This window comes from Panulirus ornatus, chromosome 35, assembly GCF_036320965.1.
Source record: "Panulirus ornatus isolate Po-2019 chromosome 35, ASM3632096v1, whole genome shotgun sequence".
In the NCBI taxonomy this organism is placed as follows: Eukaryota; Metazoa; Arthropoda; class Malacostraca; order Decapoda; family Palinuridae; genus Panulirus; species Panulirus ornatus.
Window position 1 is genome coordinate 2771246 of NC_092258.1, and position 24546 is coordinate 2795791.

Below are 24546 nucleotides of genomic sequence, written 5' to 3' on the forward strand. Positions count from 1 at the left end.
GAAAGAGGAAGAAGACCTGTCGTGTGTGTGTATATAAAGACGTGACGAAGAGAAGACCTCCCATGACCTGTTGGGTGTGGGTATAAACTGACGTGACCTCGCCCTACACATGTCATGCCCACACACACACACACACACACACACACACACACACACACACTACTTATCCATCATTTCTTAGTAGGGACATTAGTAAAGCATTTTGTGAATTTGTGCATGACATCCGGTGTGAACTGCCTAACTAACCTAAGCCCCACCAGGTCAAGGTCAGGATAACCCGGTCTCACATTGTGTACCGTCAGGCACACAGCTCTGCCACCGTCATCCAGTCAAGCATCTCCGCCGAGATTTCCAAGTTCTGAATTTGTTATCCAGGCAGCATTATACGCCATGTGTCACACACACTAAGTCGCTACGGATATGAAGATGAAAATGTACTTATACACAACTCGAGAAGACAGACGTTCACATGCAGAATATAAGATGAAAGTAAGGAAGAGGATACCACCATGTGAACGTGTGTGAAGTTCTCCCGCCAGACCTGGGTTTGTTGCGGGAGACAATGAGGGTTCACACACACACACACACACACACACACACACACACACACACACACAAATCAGAATAGCAACGTAGAAATGTATCATTACGTAAAGGTAACGTTAATAACGGTAACGCTGGTTATCTTCAAATTGCTCCTACTGTCACAAGTATCGCTGGTGATTATAGACGTGCGTGAGTGTGTGTTACCGGACTGCGTCTGCAGGTGATTATTACACCTCGACGTCACCTTCGGCAAGGCTGTATTACCGTCAGTAGATGGGAGGGAATACAGTCTCATCGAGGATCTCGCTCTAGAGGAGAGTCGAGTACTGCTTCGAAGCTGCAGGAACCCTTATAAAATCGCGATGAATGTGGCGCCCAGCATGAAGAACCTCACTCCGAACAGCATAACCTCAAGGCGGGAACCTTAAGACTCTGAAACAAATGCGCTGATTCGACAAGTAGGATTTGAGGTTTTGACTTGAGATGAGGCAGGATGGCGGGTCGTAGGTCTGACAAAATAGCCAATGATGTGCGCTCTTTCCCTGCTCCACGCTTGCAGGAGTGAGCACTCTGACCTCACCGCTCCCTGACTCTGGCAGGGGTGAGCATCTTCTGAATTAATAACACTTCCTTGCCCCATCCATCTTCCGTCAGTGTGGTCTAATTTGCCTCCAAACTTTCCATCTTGGGTCATTAGCTACAGTCTCCATCTTCGTCGTTGTAGATAGTCTCCTCCTCTCCATCATGGTGGTTCTAGCTCGTCCCCACTCTCCATCTTGGTAGTCCTAACTACCCTCCCCTCTCTCCATTGTAGTGGAACCTTACACTTCCCATCTTGGCTGCTCTGGCTGTCCTACACCCATTGAGGTCTTAGTGGCTGTGGTTTCTTCTCCTCTTACAGCTCTTGTAGCCTGTCTGCCATCCACCATCCACTCACATCTTCACCACATCCACCCACGATCGAGTTCCAGACGACTCGAGGCGGCTACACCTCTACAACATCGGGTTCCAGAAAGCTGGAGATGACTCCATTACCACAACATCGGGTCACAGACGACCCAGAACGGCCCCACCAACCACAACATCGGGTCCCTCGAGACCCGGGACGCTATTTCCGGTAACCCGTGGTGGTGGTGGTGGTGGTGTGGTGTGGTGGTGGTGTGGTGGTGGTAGTGTGCTGGTGGTGGTGGTGGTGGTGTGGTATGGTGGTGGTAGTGTGCTGGTGGTGGTGGTGGGGTGTGGTGTGGTGGTAGTGTGGTGGTGGTAGTGTGGTGGTGGTGGTGGTGGTGTGGTGGTGGTAGTGTGGTAGTGTGGTGGTGGTGGTCACGCCTGCAGGACGGACACACCGACAAGTTTTTGCTCCACGACAGCCATGACGCAGTTTAACAATTACCTTTTTCCTCATTCTTGATTGGCACATCATAATTTTCTCAGGCGATAACGATGGGGACACCTGGGGGGAGGAGGCTCGGGGGAAGAGACGAGGAGGATGAGACGGAGGCACATCTCGAGAGAGACAGAAAATGACGGCAAGAAGGATCGTGGATGAGAACCTACATCAGTCAGGATAGAATTGCTTAATAAGCGTCAAATGATAGTGATAATGACGTAACTCAAACCTCATTAACACACAGGCTCACTAGGAGTGAAACTCCTCATGAAAATATAGAAAAAAAAAGATTCGCTCAGATGCACACGCTGAGCCCTTCATTAAGGGTCTGGTCCATTCGGTGACCCTTTCATTTAGGGTCAGATCCACTCAGTGAGCCTTTCATTTAGGGTCAGATGCACCCGGCAAGCCCTTCATTTAGGATCAGATCCACTCGATGAGCCTTTCATGTAGTACCAGACCTACATGGTGAGCGGGACATTCGTCCAGATTCCCCTGGCCACATTAGGCATCCGTAAAAAAAAAAAAAAGAGCGACGGGAATATTTCAGAGATGGAAAAACACACACTGGCTCTGTTTGGCAGCGATCACTGTTAACAGATGCCGTTATTTTTCTGTTGCTCTGTGCAAATAGTGGGCGAAATCTCTTCTTTTAATAATAGAAAGAAGACAGATAAATGATCGTCTTTCACAGGCTGCATTCGCAATGCTGGTGCAAAGGTTCAAATGTTCAAGGAAGTCATTGTGAATGCAGGTTTTGCCCCGCCTAGTTATAATGCGTGCAACCTGCATTAATTTGTTATCAGATCTTGCATAAACCAGTTTCTCATTCATGAAAAAACATTTGAATACATTAGCAGTCATACACCTTAGTAATTTATTACCAGAGACAAGTAAAACTGGAATTTATCAGCCGTGGTGTATAATGTATAAATCTGTATGAATCTCTTTTGTTCGGGTCCATCTAAATCTAAAGATTTAGATGACCCCGAACAATACCACATACAGTGCTGAGTCTCGTTTATCTAATTCCAGTCCCGGTCATATGGTCGAAACGCAAGTTATTCTAACGTGCTTATGAGACCTTTAATGTCCTGTGGTTAAGTTTGAATAAGTACATATATGTTTCAGGATGACAGCGACATAAGAGATATCTAAAAATAATGGACTTTTTGTCACAAGATTAACGGGAATTCCTCTCTGCTGAATGGAGTCGAAAAACATACAAAGGTGCAAATCAAGTCTTCGATGTCACTATGTTTGAATGAAGTCAGCTTTTGCTTGACCATGAAATACCTGGTGATACACACATTACTGCACGTACGTGATGGATGGAATCCATACCACATGGCTGGTCCTCACTGAGGACTGAGCATCATGCTTTGAAACAGCTCACAGAGGCTGCTGCCTATATAGGAAATGAATCATTTTAGTGTCTCAGAAACAGTGAGTTAGCCAGGGTTTTAGGGGGACAGTAATGCTTACACTTCCTCTATGATGATACCTTTCCCTGTACAGAACCTGTTGTTGATTGATATTTTAAGGACTGCTAAAATATTACAAAGGAGGTGAAGATATATCAGAGTCGTCCTCAGTGCTATGAAAGTTAAGGAAAAGATAGAGATTCACAAAAGCGACTGGTTCTGTGATCGAGAGGGCATCTGTAGTGACGCCAGTATGGTGGAGTGAGGAAAAGGTAGACTGACAGAAGTTGTCAGAGATACGTTTGACAAAGACTAGAAAGATGCTACAATGAAAGAAAAAGTAATGCTCTCACACACCTTTTGGATAAAGGAGAGCTTCCCTTACAAATCACAGACTTACAGTGATTTCTGGCAGGGGTTAAAGGTGAATGAGTTGAAGGATGGAGTATTTCCAAAGTGTGATACGGCAGGTGCATTGGCTGACTTTGAACAGGAGTGATTAAACCAAGAGTTTGTTTAAAGAGTTGGAGTCAGAGAGGATGTATGCCCCCATCCACGGAAACATAACCTTCTTCATACGTTTGGCAGAGACAGAAGCACCGACCGAGGAAAGTCAATTATCTCTCCAATGAAAATCAAAAGAGCAGTTTCGTAAGTTGGTCCAGTCAGCACTATCAAAGTCCTATAGTTGGGGTTCAAATGGAGCAATAAAAGAAACGTAAAAGGAAATAAATTTACTAGAATGTGGTCAGCAGGAGAAAATGTGGGAGAAATAGCGTAGTTATACCACACCAAGTAACTAGGGCCGAGATAACAGCTCCAGAGTGTTGAGAAAGTTGGTCGCGGTGATGTGAAACATGAGAATCGTGGTTGGTGATTTGCTACAGATCGTTAAGAATGAAAAGCATTGAGGGTTTCGACACCAACCTACCGCAAGGGAGACTTTCAACCATTTACTTGTGGTGTACAGTTAATTCCTTAGATGGCCCATCTTGGGATGAAAGGATGTCACTTCTAGTAGCAACAGCTGAGGTACCACAGGATCCGTTTCACCTCGGTTTTGCAGTTTCAAGACTGTGCTGCAGTCAGGAGAAGGGAAAGGATGGAATCCTTTGAAGCGAGAAGTTCTTCGATGATCTTGGACTCCCGGTCGCCCACACCTGAAAGATGTGGAAGGTGTAAGATGACGTTGCAAACATCATCAGACAGTTGGGTCTCCAAGAGAAGTGGGATATTGAAGTGGGATATATACAGAGTGTTTAAGGGAAGAGAGATTGAAAGCTAGACAGTGAACGTTTGAGAAGTGGATGGAAGAGAATTAGGCCCACCTGAAATAAAGTTGGGAGGAATGAGAGGCAATATCCCCACCTACCCGAACCCTCCTTCTCGTTGGCAGCAGAATTAGACGGAAACCTGAATATTCTTTATGACCCGCGCTGCTGGATACGTTGTACAATGCGTCCATTGTTCTGCCAGCAGTCATATCAAAAATCATATTAAGGGAAATTACAGATTGAAGATGGTGACAGGGGATAAAGGAAGAAAAAAGGATGGAAAGATGTAAGATACGTAATGGGAAGATGTCAAGTATAGACCTGTTAGATGGTTCTGATCATCCTTTAAACACTCTTAAGTGAGGACAGTAGTACTTCCTTGGGTGGCTGCTGTGTACATCCTGATGACACGGAGTGTGTAAGAGAGTTCCGGACCTACGACCTAGAATGGTGAGTGTAGTTTGTGTATGGTATACCGGACGGGTTGAGAGACTCCTCAGCTCGTGTGGTTTGACTAGTGAGACCAGGTGAGAGTGTCGAGCTGCAACCTTCTCCTCTGTGAAGATGATCTACCATGAGACACCCGTGTGGCGGCAGACGTCATTGATACACTCGCATTCATGACGTGTCGCTTGGAGTATAAGGATACTGCACTAGTGTGTGAGGTGATATAGTACAACAGGTGTGAAGTCGTCTACACCTCCGAGGGTGTTGTGGGATACCCAGCGTTGTGATACTGCGTGACAGCAGCAAGAGGAACTAACGTACTAAGTGCTATACTATCAAGAGGAACGAACATATGCGTTAGTATCAAGACTTGACGAATGTGAGGATAACAAGAGGAACTAACATGTGTGGCTGGCAAGAGGAGCCAACATGTGTAGCTGCAGTAGTAAGAGTAATGGTAACTAACACATGTATGAGTATCAAGAGGAGCGCACACCTGCTACAGGAGGAAGAGGAGCTGATATATGTGACATTATTAAGAGAAATTAAGATACGTGACGGTTACTAGGGAACATAACGTATGTGACGTCAAGAGGAGGAGGAAGTAACGTGTTTTTTGACGGTGAAGTAAGGAGGGAGAGAGAGAGAGAGAGAGAGAGAGAGAGAGAGAGAGAGAGAGAGAGAGAGAGAGAGAGAGAGAGGACTACGGAAAATAGGGGACTTCAGAAAGAGCAGCCGTTAACCGACACAGAGGAACCATCGCTGAGGACACACACACACACACACACACACACACAGTAGCCGAGGTAGCGAGGACCCCGCGCGAGAGAGACAGACAGACAGAGAGGACCACAAGCCCATACCACCACCACTACCACCACTACCACCACCACCATGACCTTCAACACCTTCTTCAGGTGGGTTTCCCGTGACACACTACCACCACAATCATCACCACCACCACCTCCAGCCACATTACCCTTCCTCCCTCGGTCATCTAAATTCACGGTGATAAGAATATTGAGCGACAAACTTCAGCAAGCGACACCTCCCAGGCCCCAGGCACGGGCCAAAATGTTTTATCACTGTCACACCGCAGCTGGGGATGCCACCAACCACCACCACCCTCAACCTTCCCAGGGATCCCCCGCCACCTTACCCTCTCCCTCTCTACACCACACCCTGGCCACACCGACGACACCCAGAGTGTAGATTATCGCTTATCGTGCAAATGGAGGCCCCAAGGGCCGGAGTTGTGCGTTCACGGCTTGAGGGAGGGAGGGTTACTAAGTGGTATACAGCAGTAGCAGCAACAACAGCAGCACTGTGAATGGATCTCTGGCGGAGCGGTCTTGATGGGAGTGAACGAAACCTTGTGGAATATACGTGCAGACGTGGCCACAGCGGCACTTGAGGCCTACGTGGTTCACTCTGAACACTACTTACCGGGAATATCACCTACTTCCACCACACGATCTACTTACCACGTGTTCGCTCGACTCCCCACACAGGGAGACTTAGTACCTACACTGCGTTGAAATCGCCGCCTTGTGTGTGTCTCGTCTTGGTCGTCCTGCAGTCGCTTTAGGGTGGAAGGTCCATTCGCGAGGAAGGAAGGAAGGTGGGAACACGAGCCTCCAGCCAGGGCTGGCGGAGGGCGGCGGCAGCAAGAGTGAATGAAACGGAAAGTGAAGCGGCCTCCTCACCGTCACATACCTTCACACAAACGTATGTGACCATAGACTTCACATACCTGCCTCCCTCCCTCTCTCTCCCTCCCTCAACTGCCTCCCATCCAAACCACTCTCACTGAATGTATATATATATATATATATATATATATATATATATATATATATATATATATATATACTTTTGTACCTGGTGGATGGGAAGGGTCGGTACGCTTTCAAATGTACCTTGAGTTTCACTGTGGTACAGAATGCTTGAGACTGATCCCTTGGGTATACTATACATGGTACGGCGGGCTCATGGTGGGGGGAACACTCAGCATACTCGACGGTTATACTCTAACGTTTGCCATAACAGCATACTCGTATACTCCTGTGACTTAGCATTTTCGATCACGTCTCTCATTTCGTTAGACATACACGGATATCTTTTAAGATCAATAATTCTTCCTGAAATCTTTTTTCTAAGTAAATACTGTTCTTTGCGGACATGGACAAGACAGATAAGGGAAGACCTGATTGTCTGTGACGAGGTTATGCGCTGGAGGACGGTACGTGGGAAAGACAGATGACAGAACACCAGTTTACCTGCTGGAAGATAGCAACAGAATCCTGAATTCCTAATTCGTATTGTTGTTGGCTGGCTGCCACCAGCAGTTGTAGGATATATGTTGTTGCTGTTGTTGTTGTTGGCTGGTTACCACAAGTGATTGTGTAGGTTGTACCTGTGTTGTTGGCTGGTTACCACAAGTGATTGTGTAGGTTGTACCTGTGTTGTTGGCTGGTTACCACAAGTGATTGTGTAGGTTGTACCTGTGTTGTTGGCTGGTTACCAACAGCAGTTGCACGATGTATGTTGTTGCTGTTGTTGTTGTTGGCTGGCTGCCACCAGCAGTTGTAGGATGTGTGTTGTTGCTGTTGTTGGCTGCCACCGGAAGTTGTAGGATGGAGACAATGCGTCGCAGGACAGCTTCATGTCACTGCACGGCGGTTGGAGGGATAAGGGGTAAAAAGGGGCAGGGGATAAATGGGTAAAGGGTTAAGGGACGGTAGAGGGTAAAGGGAGACGGGATCACGTGATTCTAAAGTACATCTTCCACCATAAACCAACCTGCAAAGTCATGTGATCAAATTGACTTTACATATCACTAATGATGGCCGTGTGTGTGTGTGTGTGTGTGTGTGTGTGAGTGTGAGAGTGAGTGAGAGAGTGTGTGAGAGAGAGAGAGAGAGAGACTGAGAGAGAGAGAAGAGGCCGATGTCTCATCCCAAGCATGAGTGTCTCCAATCGATATCTTGTCACCAGTAATAGTACTTCTTCCCGATCATTTACATCTCGTAATGTTACGTCCTGCCGATATCTTGCACCTCATAACAGTACCTGTCCTCAGGTACTTTCATATCCAATACATCCGTCCTCTACAGTTCTCTTAGAATTAGGTCCCAAGACTCGCGTACATACATCACCGTTGGGGACTTCTATACCATCAAACGCACCCATCTTTGCCCTTCCACGCTTCAGCACGCTCCTCAGTGCTCCCAGGACCTCCCCTTCACCCACCAGCTCCTACGTGTTCCATCCGCTGCTCTGTCCACACCAAAGCATTCAGAACGCTTCATATCCTTCATGTTCTTCCTATTCAAACGTACCCTCAGACCAATCTGTCTGCTCATCCTATTGAATTTCCTAGCCTTGCTCTTCTATTCATATCAGTTCTTAGCTTTCTTCCTCTACACACTCACTCAAAGTCAAACAAGAAGTGACTAGACTTCCCAGTCCATATTCACTGTAAGAATACATCGAGAGACAGGATTTCACTGTAAGAATACTTCGAGAGTCAGGATTTCACTGTAACAGTGAGAGTATGTAAGAGGTGACTAATCCGAGTTAAAATCAAATAGATACGAAGCTTAAAGGTTGATGTGATGGAGTAAGATAAAGGTCCTGTGTGGAGTTCCACTCCAAACCGGTTTACATCAGTTCGGCGTAGACCCTTTGAACCGTGATTTCGAAGCCATGATGAATGGATTCACAGTTTAATCTGAACAGACGACGTCCCATCACAAGACGTTATAAGTTTACGTTTCTGTTCTCTAGTTCCCTCTTGCGTTTGGGCGTTGGGGGTCAACATTCATCCACAAGCTCAGCTTTTCCCTGGACAAAATTCCATCTCTCCTGACTAGACTGTGAACCTAGTCATCGTGGTGGAGAATTTTCACGGTTTGACCAGTCAGGTGTCGGGTTCAGGCGAACTGTTGTAAACAAACACCTCAAACTGATAAACCGGTTTCAGATTCCTTGTAATCAGACGTGCCTTAGGACGCGCGACAAGGACACATGGCTGCTGCCGCGGTCCTCTCACGAATTAAGAGACATTACGGTGGCTGCTGCTTCCCTTTAGTTTGTGTGTGGACCAACCACACGAGTATTAGCCGTTACGATGCCCTCCCCATCTTTCCCCCACACAGCGAAACTGTGGAATTTCCTTAGGTTTCTTTTTTTTCGCTTTTCCCTCTTCCTCTCACCTTACCACATGTAAGGGTCAGGTTTACACACACACATGTGGAGATCTTATTACAACTTGTCATACTGTTTTTTCTTCTTGATTAACACCATAATCTAGCTCTCTCAACTGACTTGATTTTGAGTCGGACATATTTTTGCACATGCCATATCGGCCTCCGTAAATGATAATGATAATAATAATAATAATGATGATAATAATAATAACAATGATAATAATAATAATAATAATAATAATAATAATAATAATGATAATAATGATGATAATGATAATAATAATAGCAATTATAATCATAATGATGATATGGTATATGGTTTTTAAAATCTTATTTCCGGTGATGAAATGGGATTTGCTTACCAATGATTTTGGAATCTCTGTGTCCAAGACACCCGCATGCTGGTTTTCTGCCGATAATTCTTTTACTTTACGAAAAATGCCCGAGAACCAAGGCTGGCTCTGGCCGGGTAGCGCTCTAACGTGTTGCTTTATATCACACAATCGTATGGTTTGTTTACTAAGTGAAGTTGCTCAAGATTTATCAGGTTAAGGACGTGTGGATGAGTACCTGTGTGTATGTGTGTGTGTGTGTGTGTGTGTGTGTGTGTGTGTGTGTGTGTGTGTCACGTGTGTGCGATTATCTATTCAAACTAGTGTACCGATAAATACTATGGGAGACGCGCCCCAAAAGTTTATGCATCCTTATTCAGTATATCATGAATAACATAAAGGCTTGACCAAGTCTGAGTGTCACCATCGTGAAAGATTCTTCATGTTGTACATTAACCTCTCAGTATCACTGCTTACTTGTCTAACGAGTGAAAATGTTCATTGTTTAGTTTTTAAAATGCATCACGCAAAACCAGCAGCAGCAACAATATGAACAGCTTAAAGCACAGCAGCAGCAGCGCTAATAGCATTCAACAGGAGCTGCAGGAAGAGCATCATTCAGAAACAACAGCAACAGAAACGGCATCAAACAGAAACAACGGCAGGAGGAACAGCATCAGCCACAAGCAGCAGATGCGGCAACAGGAGAAGCCAAATTAAACAGAAGGAGCAGCAGGGAGTCAGCTGCTGTAATTGCAACAAGCGCAACTGCCGAAGCAGCATTGCAAACAAGGCCCCTAACGAGGAAGATCAGCACTCACAGCTGCAGCATTAACAGCAGCGAGGCAACAGCATCAGCACAGGAGGCTGTGGAGGAAAAGGAGTAAATTCTGCTGCAGCATCACGGTAGTTAAGCAGGAGCGAGAGATAGCAGCATGTTGAGGAAGAGCAGAAGCAGCAGGAGCAGGGCAAGAGATGGAACGAAACTATGCAGCAGCAGCAGCGTGAAAAGAAGCAAGCAGATGGCACCAGACGGTAAAGCAGTGGAGGGGCAAGTGGAAGGAGGTGGAAATACCAGCATCAGCAGGAGGCAGGTGGAGGCAGGGAGGCAGCAGCAGGGTGGTGGTAGCTCCTCACCACAGCCTCAGGTGCCCACCTTCCATACCTCATATACGGTGTCCATTAATCATTGAGTGTGTGGCCAGATGAACCTCGCAAGACAAATGGTTGGGTGGGCCGAGCAGCCAGCTGATACTGTGTGGCTCTGGTGGTAGTGTGGTGTGGTGTGGTGGTCGTGTGTTGGCGTTGCTTTGATGCTTGTGGTGTTGCGTGGTGGTTGTTGTTGTTGTGGTGGTGGTGGTAGGGGCACCACAGATGGTACTGGTGATGGTGATCTTAGAAGTAAAAGATTATGATCGCTGGTTGTGGTAGCTGGCTGGGATGATAACAATGATAGTGTGGTGGGCAATGGTGGTAAGAATGGTGGTTGTGGTGAAAATGGTGGTGATATTGGTGATGATGGTTATGAGGATGTTGATGGTAGTCGTCCGGATTGTGGTGGGTGGTAGTTGTAGTAGCGATGGTAGTAGTACGAATGGTGATGGTGTTACTATGACTGACTGTGGCTGAGAATGGTGGTGGTGTTGGTGATGGGAATGGTGACGATATTGTGGATTATGAAGGTGAGGATGTACGGGTGGCGGTGGTGGGAATGGTGGTGGTGGTGGTGATTGTGGTAGTGATGATGTTACCAGTCCTAATGGTGGTAGTGGTGGCAGTCTTGGTGGTGTTGGCACTATTGATATGAGTGATGGTGGTTGTGATGGTGGTGATTGTGGCGGTGGTGGCAGTACCTGGTGGCAGCGATGATGACGGTGGCTGTGATGGTGTCAGTGTTGATGACAGTGGTGGAAGTTATAATTTTTCAGTGTATTTTCGGTAACGTTTTAAAAGACTTAAGAGAATTAATATGAACGCTCAGCAGTATTACGTTGTTGATGGCAGAAGGTAGATTGATGGTTGTAAGTGGGGTTCATGTATATATCACGAGCTTAGAATGATTGGGGAATATTATAAAGTAAGTTAGACAAAGTCCTTATCATCTAACATGGACCTGGAAATTTTGTAAAGCAATCACGGAAGTCGGAGTAGAGGTTCAAAGGTGAGCGTGTGCGGTTGTCCAGTGGACTTTTATACACTTGAGGGAGGGAGTGCGAGAATGAGGCCCCCACGCCGCAGGGCAGAGTGATCGGAGGCAGGTGCTTTGTGTTTAAGGAGAGGAAATGACATACGTGTGAAGGAAATGATAAAACTGAGTGAGCTGGAGATGTATGTAATCTCTGTGCAGAGATACCAGGAGAGATTCAGACACTGAGTAGATGCGAAGAAAAACGAGCAGAGTTGAAGAAACGAACAGAGTTGAATTCAGGTAAAGGTTCCCATGTCACTGGGAGAGATTTCCATTGGGTATGTAGTTAAGAGACCCGCTCGAGATTTAAAAGGCTCGGGTGAAAGTGTGGTCTACCCAGGCGAAGAATGGGATACTGGGACGGTGTCAGAGACTGAAGGAGCGGGAATATGGAAGACCACGAGGACCTGACATAGAAGAAAGATGGGCACGGGACAAGAAGAGAAAACCATTAGCTAAAGTACAAGAGCAGAGTGAAGAAGATGGGTTGGGTCCTTTGTGGGAGTGTGACTGGAGACAAGTCCGTACTCATATATATATATGTATATATATATATATATATATATATATATATATATATATATATATATATATATATATATTGCCTGAAGTTATGCGAGAGACTGGTGGCAGGAGGAGCAAGACCTGGGGAGGTAGACCAGCTGGAGGAGACGGATCAAGAGAGATGATAATCCAGATGACAACTGAGCTAACAACTCGTCCCTTTACCCTCCCTGCATCAGCCTTTGTACGGATCCTTATTTCACCTCATTTTACAGTGCTTTTCGATCTTCTCTTCGTTATTCTCTTATACCTTATTCACTCTCTCTCTCTCTCTCTCTCTCTCTCTCTCTCTCTCTCTCTCTCTCTCTCTCTCTCTCTCTCTCTCTCTCCTCTCTCTCTCTTCTCCCCTCCGTTCTTCAATTCTCACCTCTGTGTAACTCGTCTTTCTCCCTTACATGCCAGAGTGACACTGGAGATGATAGATAGCGGAGGCGGGTGTCGGGGGGAGAGAGAGAGAGAGAGAGAGAGAGAGAGAGAGAGAGAGAGAGAGAGAGAGAGAGAGAGAGGGGTGACGTCGGCCCAAGCCAGTGTCGCAGCCACACACTCCCAACCCTGCCCCGCTCCCCTCCCTCCCCAGCTGATCAGGTAAACAAAAGCGGCCATGCGGGAGACTGGCAAGCCGTATTGTGGGGGGGTGACGTCTGCATGGTGAATACTGTGAACACGCCGAGGTCATGACCGCTGGCTGAACACCTCCACAAAACAAAAGCCAGGTCCAGCCAATGGTGCAGGAATGTATTGTTGGCGTCAAGTCCAAGAGGAGGCGCCACACACGCAAAAATTACCAAAGAAAAGATATACACAAGTTAAGAGCGTAGCTTACTGAAGGAGCGCTGTTGAATTTTACAATTCTGTCTTAAGCAAATATGGCTTTTGTTTTGCGTGTGTGTGTGTGTGTGTGTGTGTGTGTGTGTGTGTATGCAGATATTCATTTATATGTATTGATCTCCTTATTTGTGTGAGCATAATGTTCATTATCATTACAGTTAGTACTAATATTAGTAGTGGAAGTAGTTGTGATAGTAGTAGTTATTAGTAGTAGTTACTAGTAGTAGTAGTAGTAGTAGTAGTAGTAGCTCCCTTTACTTTTTGATTAACGTGATGTTCTGTTCTGTTCCAGTCATTCCACTGTCCATGGCATCGCAGGGAACGTTCTAAACTCGGACCTACGTCGGAATCTCGCTAAACTGAGGTTTCTCGAACTTTTTTCTTTTCCACGTTTCTCATTGGTGTCTCCTCGAACCCCACTCACTGGTAGAACCACAATCATTTAAACTCCGCATATTTTCTCCTTTTTTTTTTTTCTTTCTGATGTAATGTTTTCTTCTGCTTGAAGTAGACTCCTGGCCATGTGTCAGGGGATGAAGATGGATTCTGAGTTGCTATTTTACGGTGGAGACGTGTACAACATCTTGGTCGGTCCTTGGCTGGCCCCGGCAGGTTGTGTGGAGCGTGTGCGTGTGTTTACTGCTTCTAGCAGGTCGTGTGGAGTGTGTGTGTGTGTGTGTGTGTGTGTGTGTGAGTGTGTGAGGGGGGGAGGGGACTGCTTCCAGCAGGCCACGAGGAGTGTGTTTGTGGGTATTGACAAGTTAAACTTAACTTACTACTGGAAACTCCTGAAATCACTGTGGCTCTACTCTCCTAAGCCCAGATGGGAGAAGTATATCATCATTTCCACTTGAAAAATCGTGAGAGGTTTGCTCCTAACCTATACACGAAGATGATTCCTTGTTGGCACGACAGGCATGAAACACTGTAGTGTATTACCACTAAAATCAAACGTTGCCATACACATAAAAAGAGAAAACACCTTGAGCATCTAAGGCTCGAGAATGTTCAATACCCTTGCCTGGGGGAAAAGACCTTAGAAGCATACGCCAGGTATACGCCAGGTATACGCCAGGCCAAAAGTACAATATACTTCTCAAGTTTGGTCGCAGTATTCAAAGAAGCACATAGAACTAAAAGAGGAGGTTCAGAGGAGAGCTGTGAAGGTGATTAGAGAATCAAGAGCTGTGTTCTAATTTGTCCACCATGGATGAGAAAAGAGTAAGGGGTGACATGATCATAGCCTTAAAGCATCTATATCCGTCATCTGACATCCATAGCGAGCAGTTAGTTCTTCTTGACATCCAAAGAAAGAACCACAAGAGGACATGACTCGAGAACAAACACAGAAACATGCTGGAGAAGATATACTTCCATCAGAGTAGTGGATGAATCAGATAACCTCTACCACCCTCACCTTCACCCTCACCACCACCACCACCACAGGTGCAGCACACCTGCCGTCCTGGAAATCATCATGGATAGTTTAACAGCAGGAGTGGTGATGCGCCAGCTAGCCAACCAACCAGTCAGGCTCCTCGCTCTTGGCTTCCTGTCACACAGCCTCACGAGATAACGTGGTTTTCAAGGTTTTTCTCGCCCTTCCACTGTGCTTCCTGGCCCACCTGGACGCCAGAGCTGAGCACACTTCCTCCTGGGTGTAAATATGTGTAACTCAAGCCATGAGGGGTGTTGTCGAAGGGTTGTAGCGACCATATGAGTGTTCCCACTGGATGTATAGATTGTAACTTAAACCTTACAACGCTGTTCAGCCAGTTGTTCTAGTTGTAATTATAGCCTAATGGATGTATCATATGTTACCGTCAGGAGTGAGGGTTTGCTTGAAATATTATATATATTAAAGCCGCCACAACATTATATTCTGGATCTGTAGTTGAAAAATAAATTGGATTGTCTTCTTGCCTCTATTATGTATAGTGTTCCTCCGCTTCCAGTAGTGTGTGTGTGTGTGTGTGTGTGTGTGTGTGTGTGTGTGTGTGTGTGTGTGTGTGTGTTTAGCGTACAGTAGGCTCTGGAGTGTTTTCTCTGGGTGTTCTTTGTACACTATAGCCTTTAAAATGTCCATTTAGTTGTGATTACAGTGCGTATGAAATCCACTCTAGCTAGATTTCTTATGTGCATAGTATAGACAAATGATGAAGTGGTCATGTGTACATAGTGTGGACAACTGACCCTGGTTAAGTGTATCAGATATATTGCAGCAACAGTCCTTTCTTGTTGGATGTGTCAGATGTTAATATAAGTATGTTAAAACCTGTGTGTGTGTGTGTGTGTGTGTGTGTGTGTGTGTGTGTGTGTGTGTGTGGAGAGAGCATTCACTTTAACTTTCACAAGAATTGCCACTTTTTACGTGCAGATACGTTTGAGAATGTGTTGTGTTTTTGTCTCTCTGTTGAGTATTAACACGAGAGCTTTAAAGTGTCAGGTCCAGAGGGGGCAAGGACCTTAGGGCCAGCCTGTGTGTATGTCTGTCTGTCAGTTGAGGGGCAAGGACCTCAGGGCCAGTTGTGCTCGGGGAATTATGGTATTCCATGGGGACATGCTTGCTCTGGAAGGACCAGTGGTCATGCTGGGGAGAGGCGTGATCATAACCTCCAAAACCTGGGAAAATTTCGAATGAAACGCCATCATTAAATCCTTCGCTACAGCGATGGCTTTTGGAGGCTAAATTACATTTAATGACGTTAAGATTTACCCGGTCAGCGATGAACAGCAGCAAGTCCGTATTCGTATTGTCGGAAGTGTATAAGAATATAGAAAAAGTGAAGGTATTCTTATGAAAAACTCATTTGAAAGCAGATCTCCTTCAGTGTTGGAGAGCTGGTGTCTGGGTGAAGAAGTGGGCGTAGGTCTGTGTGTGGGGAGGTGGGAGAAGGAAGATACAGTGGACGATTACGCTCCTCGTCATGTTCTGAGGCGTAGGCACGGCCGCCTCTCGCCCTGCACAGCTTACTGGGAAGCCGCTGGGTAATGGTACTGAGAGAGAGAGAGAGAGAGAGAGAGAGAGAGAGAGAGAGAGAGAGAGAGAGAGAGTTTCAACCTTTCGATTTCTTTCAAAATTTCATTCTAACGCTTTTATAGAAAGTATGGAAATATAGGATCATATTTTGGCAAAACTTTGACCTTTGACCTGGTCCTGTATGGGTTAGGTCAAAGGTCAGGCTATCATAAGTTAAGGGTCGTACCGTCGTGTGCTTGCGGGTCGTGCGTCACGTGCTCAAGAGTAGTACATTGTGCTGTATCAGGACATAAGAAAATATCCATTGTAGATTGTAAATAAAATAAAGAAATGAGTTTACATCAAGAGCAGAACCATTTACAATAATCCTTGGCTAAAAGGAAAACGTAAAAAAAAAAAAAGGGAAATATGATGAGAATGTTATTCAAATTTATCAAAGGAATATATATTGCTGAAGTTTGATAGAAGTTATTTTAACTTCAATTGTTTCCCGGAAAATCTTTGTTATCATTTAGAGCAAATCACTTACACATAAGAATGTATAATACTTTAGACACTGCCACCGAAATAAACAATTTTCAAGAGAATACATAATATAGAATTCTTAAGAAGTGGTAACATTATTTACAGTGTCATCTAGACAGTGTTGTGTTCAGTGCCACCTGCTGACCTAGACGAAAGTAGCAGGGAGCAGATGAACACTCAGGCAGCAGGAAGCAGGTAGCAGCCGTGGTTAGAACAGTAGGCAACAGTAGCGGGCAACAGTAGCGAGCAACGGTCGTGGGCAACAGAGGGAGGCAGGACCAGAAGCCAGCCAGCCTCCCTCCCTCCCCATGCAACCTGATCATCTCCCTTAATGATGGGAGTTCAAGGAGAAACTGTCCCTGTCTCTTCGCATGTCAGTCACAACATAGATAGATAGATAGATAGATAAATAGATAGATAGATAGATAGATAGATAGATAGAGAGAGAGAGAGAGAGAGAGAGAGAGAGAGAGAGAGAGAGAGAGAGAGAGAGAGAGAGAGAGTGTTAAGTAAAGCTACTGTAGGCTTATTCTGATGTCTTGTGTCTTATGTTACAGGTATGTTGTTTGTGGAGCCTCCGTCTGGTGAGAGTGAAGATGTGAGGTAAGTACACGTATGTCTGCCTGTGTGTGTAATTACCTTTTTGTCCAATCTGGGGAGTTCTGTGCTTGTGGGCTCCTTCTCTTGGTGTGTGTGTGTGTGTGTGTGTGTGTGTGTGTGTGTGTGTGTGTGTGTGTGCGCGCGCGCGCGTGTGTTTATCCCGTCAACTTTATCTTGTGGTTAATATGTTCATAGAACATAGTGTGGTAGGAAGCGACGTGTGGTAACAATACATACACGATTTATTTTATCGTATTGTTGACTTTGCATGACCCCTGGATCACATGACAGGATCTTTACGTTCACTGAGGTCCTCATGACTACAGTAGAATAGGACAAAAATCCTGCTACCTACTGTCCTTCATGATCACTTGACACTGAATTAATTCATCCTGACCTAAGCTAGCTTGACCTGACCTAACCTAACTTAACGCAACGTAAGCAAACCCTGACCTGACGTAACCAAATCTTCCCTCATATAAACTGACCTAACCTATCATGACCTAACCTAACCTAACCTAAGCTAACCTAACCTAACCTAACCTGACATCACCTAAATCACTCTAACAACCTAACAGAAATCAAATTAAGCCAATCCCGTAATACGTAACCTAACGAATCTTTGAGGTCATCTAAGATGAACGTAAAGCATCACCAGACCTGGATAATTACTCTTACGTAAAACCAAAAGGCCCTCTCTCCCTCCTCCCTCCGTTCTCCCCCTCCCCCCCGTGGACATAAGGTAAACTAGCTAAGCCTAAATCAAGGTAAACCAGCGCGTGTGAGGCTCACCTGTCCGTCCACGGCGTCCAGATTCCGAGCATATTTCCACAGGCTGGTCGTCGGGAGGAGCACCGCCTCCACCAGCCGGTACCGCCGTCCTAGGCTCACATATCAGGATTCACACGAACCTCGCCCGCCTGACTGTGCCTTAGACTCCTGGTGTGAGTGTGTGTGTGTGTGTGTGTGTGTGTGTGTGTGTGTGTGTTATTTGTGTTCGCATTCACTCTAAACATTCTCCTTTCACACCCTCTCTCATACTATGTGGTCAGATTATCGAATTCCTCCTCTCTGGAAACTGTTACTAGAACCGTGTCATCTGCAAACAGCAACTGGCTCGTCTCCCATCCCTCTCCGCCGTTCAGGAACCTTATGGACTTATATGGTCATCCGAGTGATGGAGCTAAGACCCTATACACCATCTCATATATTTTTTTCAGGGACAGACTTTCGTCTGATTCCATGGAACTGGAGTGGAATATTTGTGCATTGAAGATGACGAATGTGGTGTGTGCTGGCCTCTAGATAGTTCGATAGTTGAATAAAACAAAAAATATGTACGTTTTATTAGCGAGGAGGCGTACGTTGCTACGGACGGAGGAGGCCCGTGACCAGAGGATTAATCTTTAAGATGCGTACGTTTGTTGGGTCTATAGAGTTGATCAACTACTGTCTGGATCTATTGCATGAATGTTTGTCTTCTTGACTGTTTCTGTTCCACCTGCTTTCCCGTTTCCATTCCACCTGCTTTCCCGCTTCTGTTCCACCTGTTTGAGTGTTACTTGTCCCACCTGTTTAGCACTTACCATCTTGAGCGCGACGGTATGACTCTTGAACCTGAAGGTATAACACTCGAGCACGACCTGACGGCCCTGGGGCATGATGACGTGACCACTTGAGGGTCAGGACCGTAGGCAAGGCGTTGAGGTCTCAAGGTTTTACGAACAGGTCCCGAATATGACCTACTTTGTCCTGCTTTACTTCATTTTTCACATTGGATGCTCAAGGTCATAGGGTCACCCACATTACTTAGTTTTACTTACGAAAATTCTTGACCTTGGCTTATCATCTGGATGATGATTTAAGCCTTTCCTCCTTTCCTCCTTCCCTCCCTCACTCACTGAATCAGTCCCTCACATCGCCCCTCACTTGCTGAGTCACTCACTCATTCCCACCCACCGTCTCTCCTTCACTGAATCATCAGCGGTAGCAACATTTCCCACTCTCCAGAGGAGCGCCATTCATACTCTAATTAACTCGAACCTGATTAATGGATGGATTAACCAGAAACTCAATAATCTTTATAATTACTACTGTATCATAAACTGTGTGAGATGTGAGTGCTTTATGATGTGTGTGTGTGTGTGTGTGTGTGTGTGTGTGTGTGTGTGTGTGTGTGTGTACAGTTACCTATCTGTACTGTACAGGGAGGGAAATCTGCACTCGTGGGGTGCCATCCCTTAAGCCGTGTGCTCCACATTTTTTTTCTATTGTCTGTTTTATTCATCTACCACTTATAAATACCTTTTTTTATCCTTTATGTAAAGATTTTTGCCTAGTTTCCTGTTATGTCTTCTGGTTATTCTGCCTTGCATCTTTCCAAGAACTGTTCACAGTCTCTGTCATCAGTCCGGTCTAAAAGCGTAAAAACTGTGATCAGATCACCCTTCACTCTTTTCTCTTCTATCAATGCCACCATCCTCTCCTTGTCACCCAGCTCTCTCTCTCTATTGTGGTGTCATCTTTGTTGCCTTCCTCTGGACCTTCTCTGTTAGCTCTTTGTGTTTCGTATGGCGTGAGGACTAGACTTGAGAAGCATATTCTAGTTTTGGTCTTATGTGGCACGTGATCAGCTTCCTCAATATTACTTTATACCTGAACTTGAATGCGAATCTGATATTTGCCGGTAGTCAGTTGATCTTCTTAATTATTCTCCCAAGGTGGGAATCTGGCGAAAGGTTAGGGACGATGTCGACTCCCAAGTGTGTGTGTGTGTGTGTGTGTGTGTGTGTGTGTGTGTGTGTGTGTGTGTGTGTGTGTGTTTAGATACCCTTCTGCACATAAGGAGAGGAGGTTTTACATTCGTGGGGCCATTGTCTGTTATTTATCTGTTTCTTTCATACTTTTTTTTCGTACAATTTCTTTAATACTTTCGTCCATCGTGATTCCCTCACCAGACTAGCGCCGTTCGTCCTCTATGAAAGAATTTCCCATAAGTTTTTCTTTTTTCAAGCTCGAAATTCTTACTTACTCTCGTTTCCCGGAATTGTTTGGGACAATAAGGAACACATGGCTGCCCTGCTCCCACTAGTGTATGGGACAGTAGGAAGGGACACGTGGCTCCCCTGCTCCCGCTAGTGTATGGGACAGTAGGAAGGGACACGTGGCTCCCCTGCTCCCGCTAGTGTATGGGATAGTAGGAAGGGACACGTGGCTCCCCTGGTCCCAATAGCGTCTGGGACAGCAAGAAGGGGACACTTGACTGCCCTTAGGGCTGCCAATACACGGTAGCACCTGGGCGTCGCGCGGAATCCTTGTACATTTACCTCTTGAAACGGAGGCCGCAAGGTGGAGAGGGGACGCCCGCTGAACTTGTCTCCTTCACGAAGAAAAAAAAAAGAGAACGAGACTTGGGAGGGCACTCGTCCATCTCACGGACGAGTAGAAGAAACCAACACGATGGTCACCCGATAACTTAGCTGATATCGAAAACGTGGAGACCTAGGCCCCGTGCGCCCACAGGGGCGAAAATGCTGCGATGGGAGGGTCGGTCCTTCGACCGCGCGGGCCTCTGGTAGATAGGTCGCTGGTGCTCCGCGAAGACCTAGCATACCTGCACGTCTTGGCGACTTGTCCTTTCTGCGTCGCGCGAGAGTGGCTCTCAGCCGCGCTGTGGGCCCCGTCCCAGGGCGGCCACCAGGGAGAGGGCTGGCGGGCCTTAACACCACGGACAGGACTAGGGTCCAAGGTTAGGGCTAAAAAGGGGCTGTTTGTATCACGGGGTAGGGGGAAGGGCCTCCACCTTCTCTGACGTACCAAGAGCACAGGGCTGCAGGCTTTTAACACCACAGGTGGGATTAGGGGCTTTAAACACCCAGGGGTAGGAATGAGGTGTCGTAACACCAGGAGTGGGATGAGGGGTCTTAACGCCAGGGACAGGATCGAGGGTCTTGACAACAGGGGTGAGATGAGGGGGATCTTAACACCAGGGGCAGGATCAGGTCCTCTAACACCAGGAACAGATTTTGGGCCTTTCATAAGAAAGGTAGATTCAGAACCTTTAACACCAGTGATAGGATGAAGGATTTTAACATGGGATTTAACACATATATTTAAAGATTTTAAGTCGGACATAACAAGAGGTTTAACACGTTCATTACAAGGTTTAACACGAACCGAAGGACGAGGATTAATATGCATATTCCAAGGTTTGAGAAGTATATTAGAAGGTTTGACGTGACCACAGCACAAGGTGTAACATATAAACATCATGAAGCTAAACATCGCGAGGGGTTTGACGTGATGTCCTGTACAACATAAAATGCATACAACATATTTGAACATAGAGACACGAAGAAACTTGCCATGTATGCTGTATGTCGTGTAATGCATACACAACAGAAGCTTTTATACATAAACAACATAAAGTTTTATTCACACACAACATAAAGTTTTATACATACATTACCCTAAGTTTTATACATACATTACCTAAAGTTTTATACATAACTGTCAGTACATATATATACACGATGTTCAGCATCCACACAGGAATAGGATTTGAACGCATACATTTCGAGGTTGAAGTCGTACACAGATCAGCCTTCATCTCTTACTTAACTTCTTTCTTTCCCTTGTAGTGATGTATACAGAAAACAGCAGATATAAGCAAGGAATACATCGTCAATTCAATGCGATATAGTAATACAAGTGCCAGAAATTAAGCAAACGAGACCTGACATGACACAACTATTGACACATCATCCCTACATGACTTTTGATAGTGCGAGAGAAAACGGACTGCATGCTGTGTGTTATTAACTGAACATCCCCACCCGAGTGACATTATCATGGAGGCATAATACTTCTGTAACTGTATCATCCTTGTTCTCCTTTGCATTATCTGTTATGCCTTTTATCATCTTTAATGTATCATTTTTAATGCTTATCACATACTGTTGTTTAAGAGCAAAAAAGGTTTTTATTAGTGTAAGAATTGTGCCTTTTTTCACCTTTGTGTAGGATGGTAGCGGAGGGTGAGTTAGGTCGAAGGCAGTGTAAAAAATGAATGGCTCCAGTTAGGGTTTGGACTCTCACAATGTGCCAGACGCAACTCTGGCTCGGCTGAGCCATAGTATTTGTAGCGAGCTCATAGATGGCCGTCATTCTTTAGTAACTCTATAGCCTCCACACCTGTAGCGAGGACTGACGTCAGGGTCCACTGTAACTAGAATCTAACAGCTTGGTTGTAGCCGAGATGTGGAAAATGGGAGGATCTTATATGTGTTTTCTGTACGCCGTTCCTCACCCGAGCCACCGTCAGGGTAGACGTCTTTGGCGAACCCCAGCATGTCTGCGCAGCCATGCTGGTATGTTCTGCCGCATCTGTGTGTACTTCACTACCTACCCTGCTACATACAAGCAGTAAGATACACACATATTTGCAGCAAGAGAGGCTCCCGGGATGCTACAAATACTGTAGCCACGCCGATGAGGTGTTTGAGGATGCATTTAAATTTTCGTATCCTGAACACCTACTTGTTGTTCTTCCTTTATAGAAACAAGATTACTGAAACTATTAGGATTTCTGTAAAGTTATAGACAAATGAAAACTACAGAGGTACACTCTGCTTGTTTTGAATCGTGTGTGTGTGTGTGTGTGTGTGTGTGTGTGTGTGTGTGTGTGTGTGTGTGTTCCTATGTATAATCATTTGAGATATAGCAAGACGGTTTGGATGCTGATATTGCAGCAGCCAAAGGATCATGACCCCCAGCAAATACAGCTGATCTAATCCTCTTTACCTCCTGTATAAAGAATCGTCTGACATCTAAGTATAAAGCTACTTTTTTTCTTACGAAAATCTGAAAGCTTTTCGAAGATCAGTTTGATGTCAACATTTTCGGAACTTGGGATATATGAAGCCATGCTTTTCACACCTTACCACCACGGCCATCACCGCCACCACCACCGCCACCTCTCCCGAGCTTCTGATTTTCTTTTTATGGAGGTCGACTTAGCACGGGCAAAAGGCCTGTTCCAAACATGGCCATCTTGGATGAGAGATAAGATAGCAGGTGTGACGAAAGAAAAGAAAAAAAAGACAGGACGGATTAATTTGAGTTCCTGTGGTGTTTGTATCCCTAACTGTTGAAGGTAGAGAGGTTATAGAAATAGAGAAAGACTGAAGGCGAAGACGAATTCCACAGCTTCACTGTAAAAGGAGAGAAGAAGTGTCATAAAGGTCAATCCTTGTGTACCTAGTGTCCACATAGAAGCTATGGGAAGCATCATAGAGACACATGTCGCAAATTTAAGTCTTAGGAGTGGGACACAGACAACCTACGAGAGCATTGTGCAGCACCGCAGAGGACGGTAAGGGATGGACTGAGGGGAGGTGAGAGCAGGTGAATTAATGAGCTAAAAGCCTTTTTCCTTTCTTCCAGCTGAGAAAGAAATGGATGAATACCCACTCCAGACGTACGAGCAGCGTTGTACATGGGAGCGAATGAGTAGTCTGTTGATATGGAATGGCTCCTGCATCCATCCATAACTCCGAGGTTTTGGGAAGCGGATTTTTGTGATGTTCAGTATATGAGGTTTCCAGGATAGAGAACAGGACATTATTGTATCCAATATTTTCATGTTATTGTGAGAATGAATTTTAGTGTTTGAATTTGATTAGTACAAAACAAATGAGATGGATATAAGCAGAAACTCAGTCTTTGCATTGTTGAATTTACCCAGGTTACTGTTCCCTCACTAAAGGTTCCTGTAGAGGTTTCAATCAAGAGATAATATGTAATCATTGCAAGGAAAAAAGAGCGAATATCTAAGTCAGGAGGTGAGGCAAAGTGTGTTCAAGTACTTAAGAAAATCCCTTTTGGAGACAAGAAACCAAGAACCTTAGGGACACCGCTGTTGATGGTGTAAAAAAAAAAAGACACATCACCGTCAGCGTCCATTGCAATAGAACGAGTATGAAAGAATGAGGCAGGCATCAGAGAACAGAGGGAAGCAGAAAGGAAGGAAGTTCCGTATACAAAGGCTTGTGCTACACACTGTCAGCTGTTTCAGTGACGTCGATGATCACAAAAGTTGATTCGTGATTTCTTTCTTCTTCTTCTCTCCTCCTCTACCTTCCTCTTCTCCTCTTCTTCAATTTTCTTCTTCCCCAGTTTGTCCCTCTCGTGTTGCTCCCTCATTTTATTCATACTCTTTGTCTTCCTCTTCCTCATT

At 45.4% G+C, this 24546-nt stretch overlaps 1 protein-coding gene across 6 annotated transcripts in view; it reads left to right on the plus strand.

The window, feature by feature from the left end:
• The window catches only part of LOC139760081 (uncharacterized), a 136686-nt gene that overhangs the window by 35479 nt on the left and 76661 nt on the right, over positions 1–24546 (plus strand). The window contains exon 2 of one of the 6 annotated variants that reach the window (XM_071682884.1): positions 17267–17312. The exons of 4 other annotated variants lie outside the window; for them this stretch is intronic. The gene's annotated coding sequence lies outside the window, so the exon portion shown is untranslated. Of the gene's footprint in view, positions 1–17266; positions 17313–24546 lie in introns of those variants that run through there. One more of the 6 variants, XM_071682887.1, reaches the window with a different exon arrangement.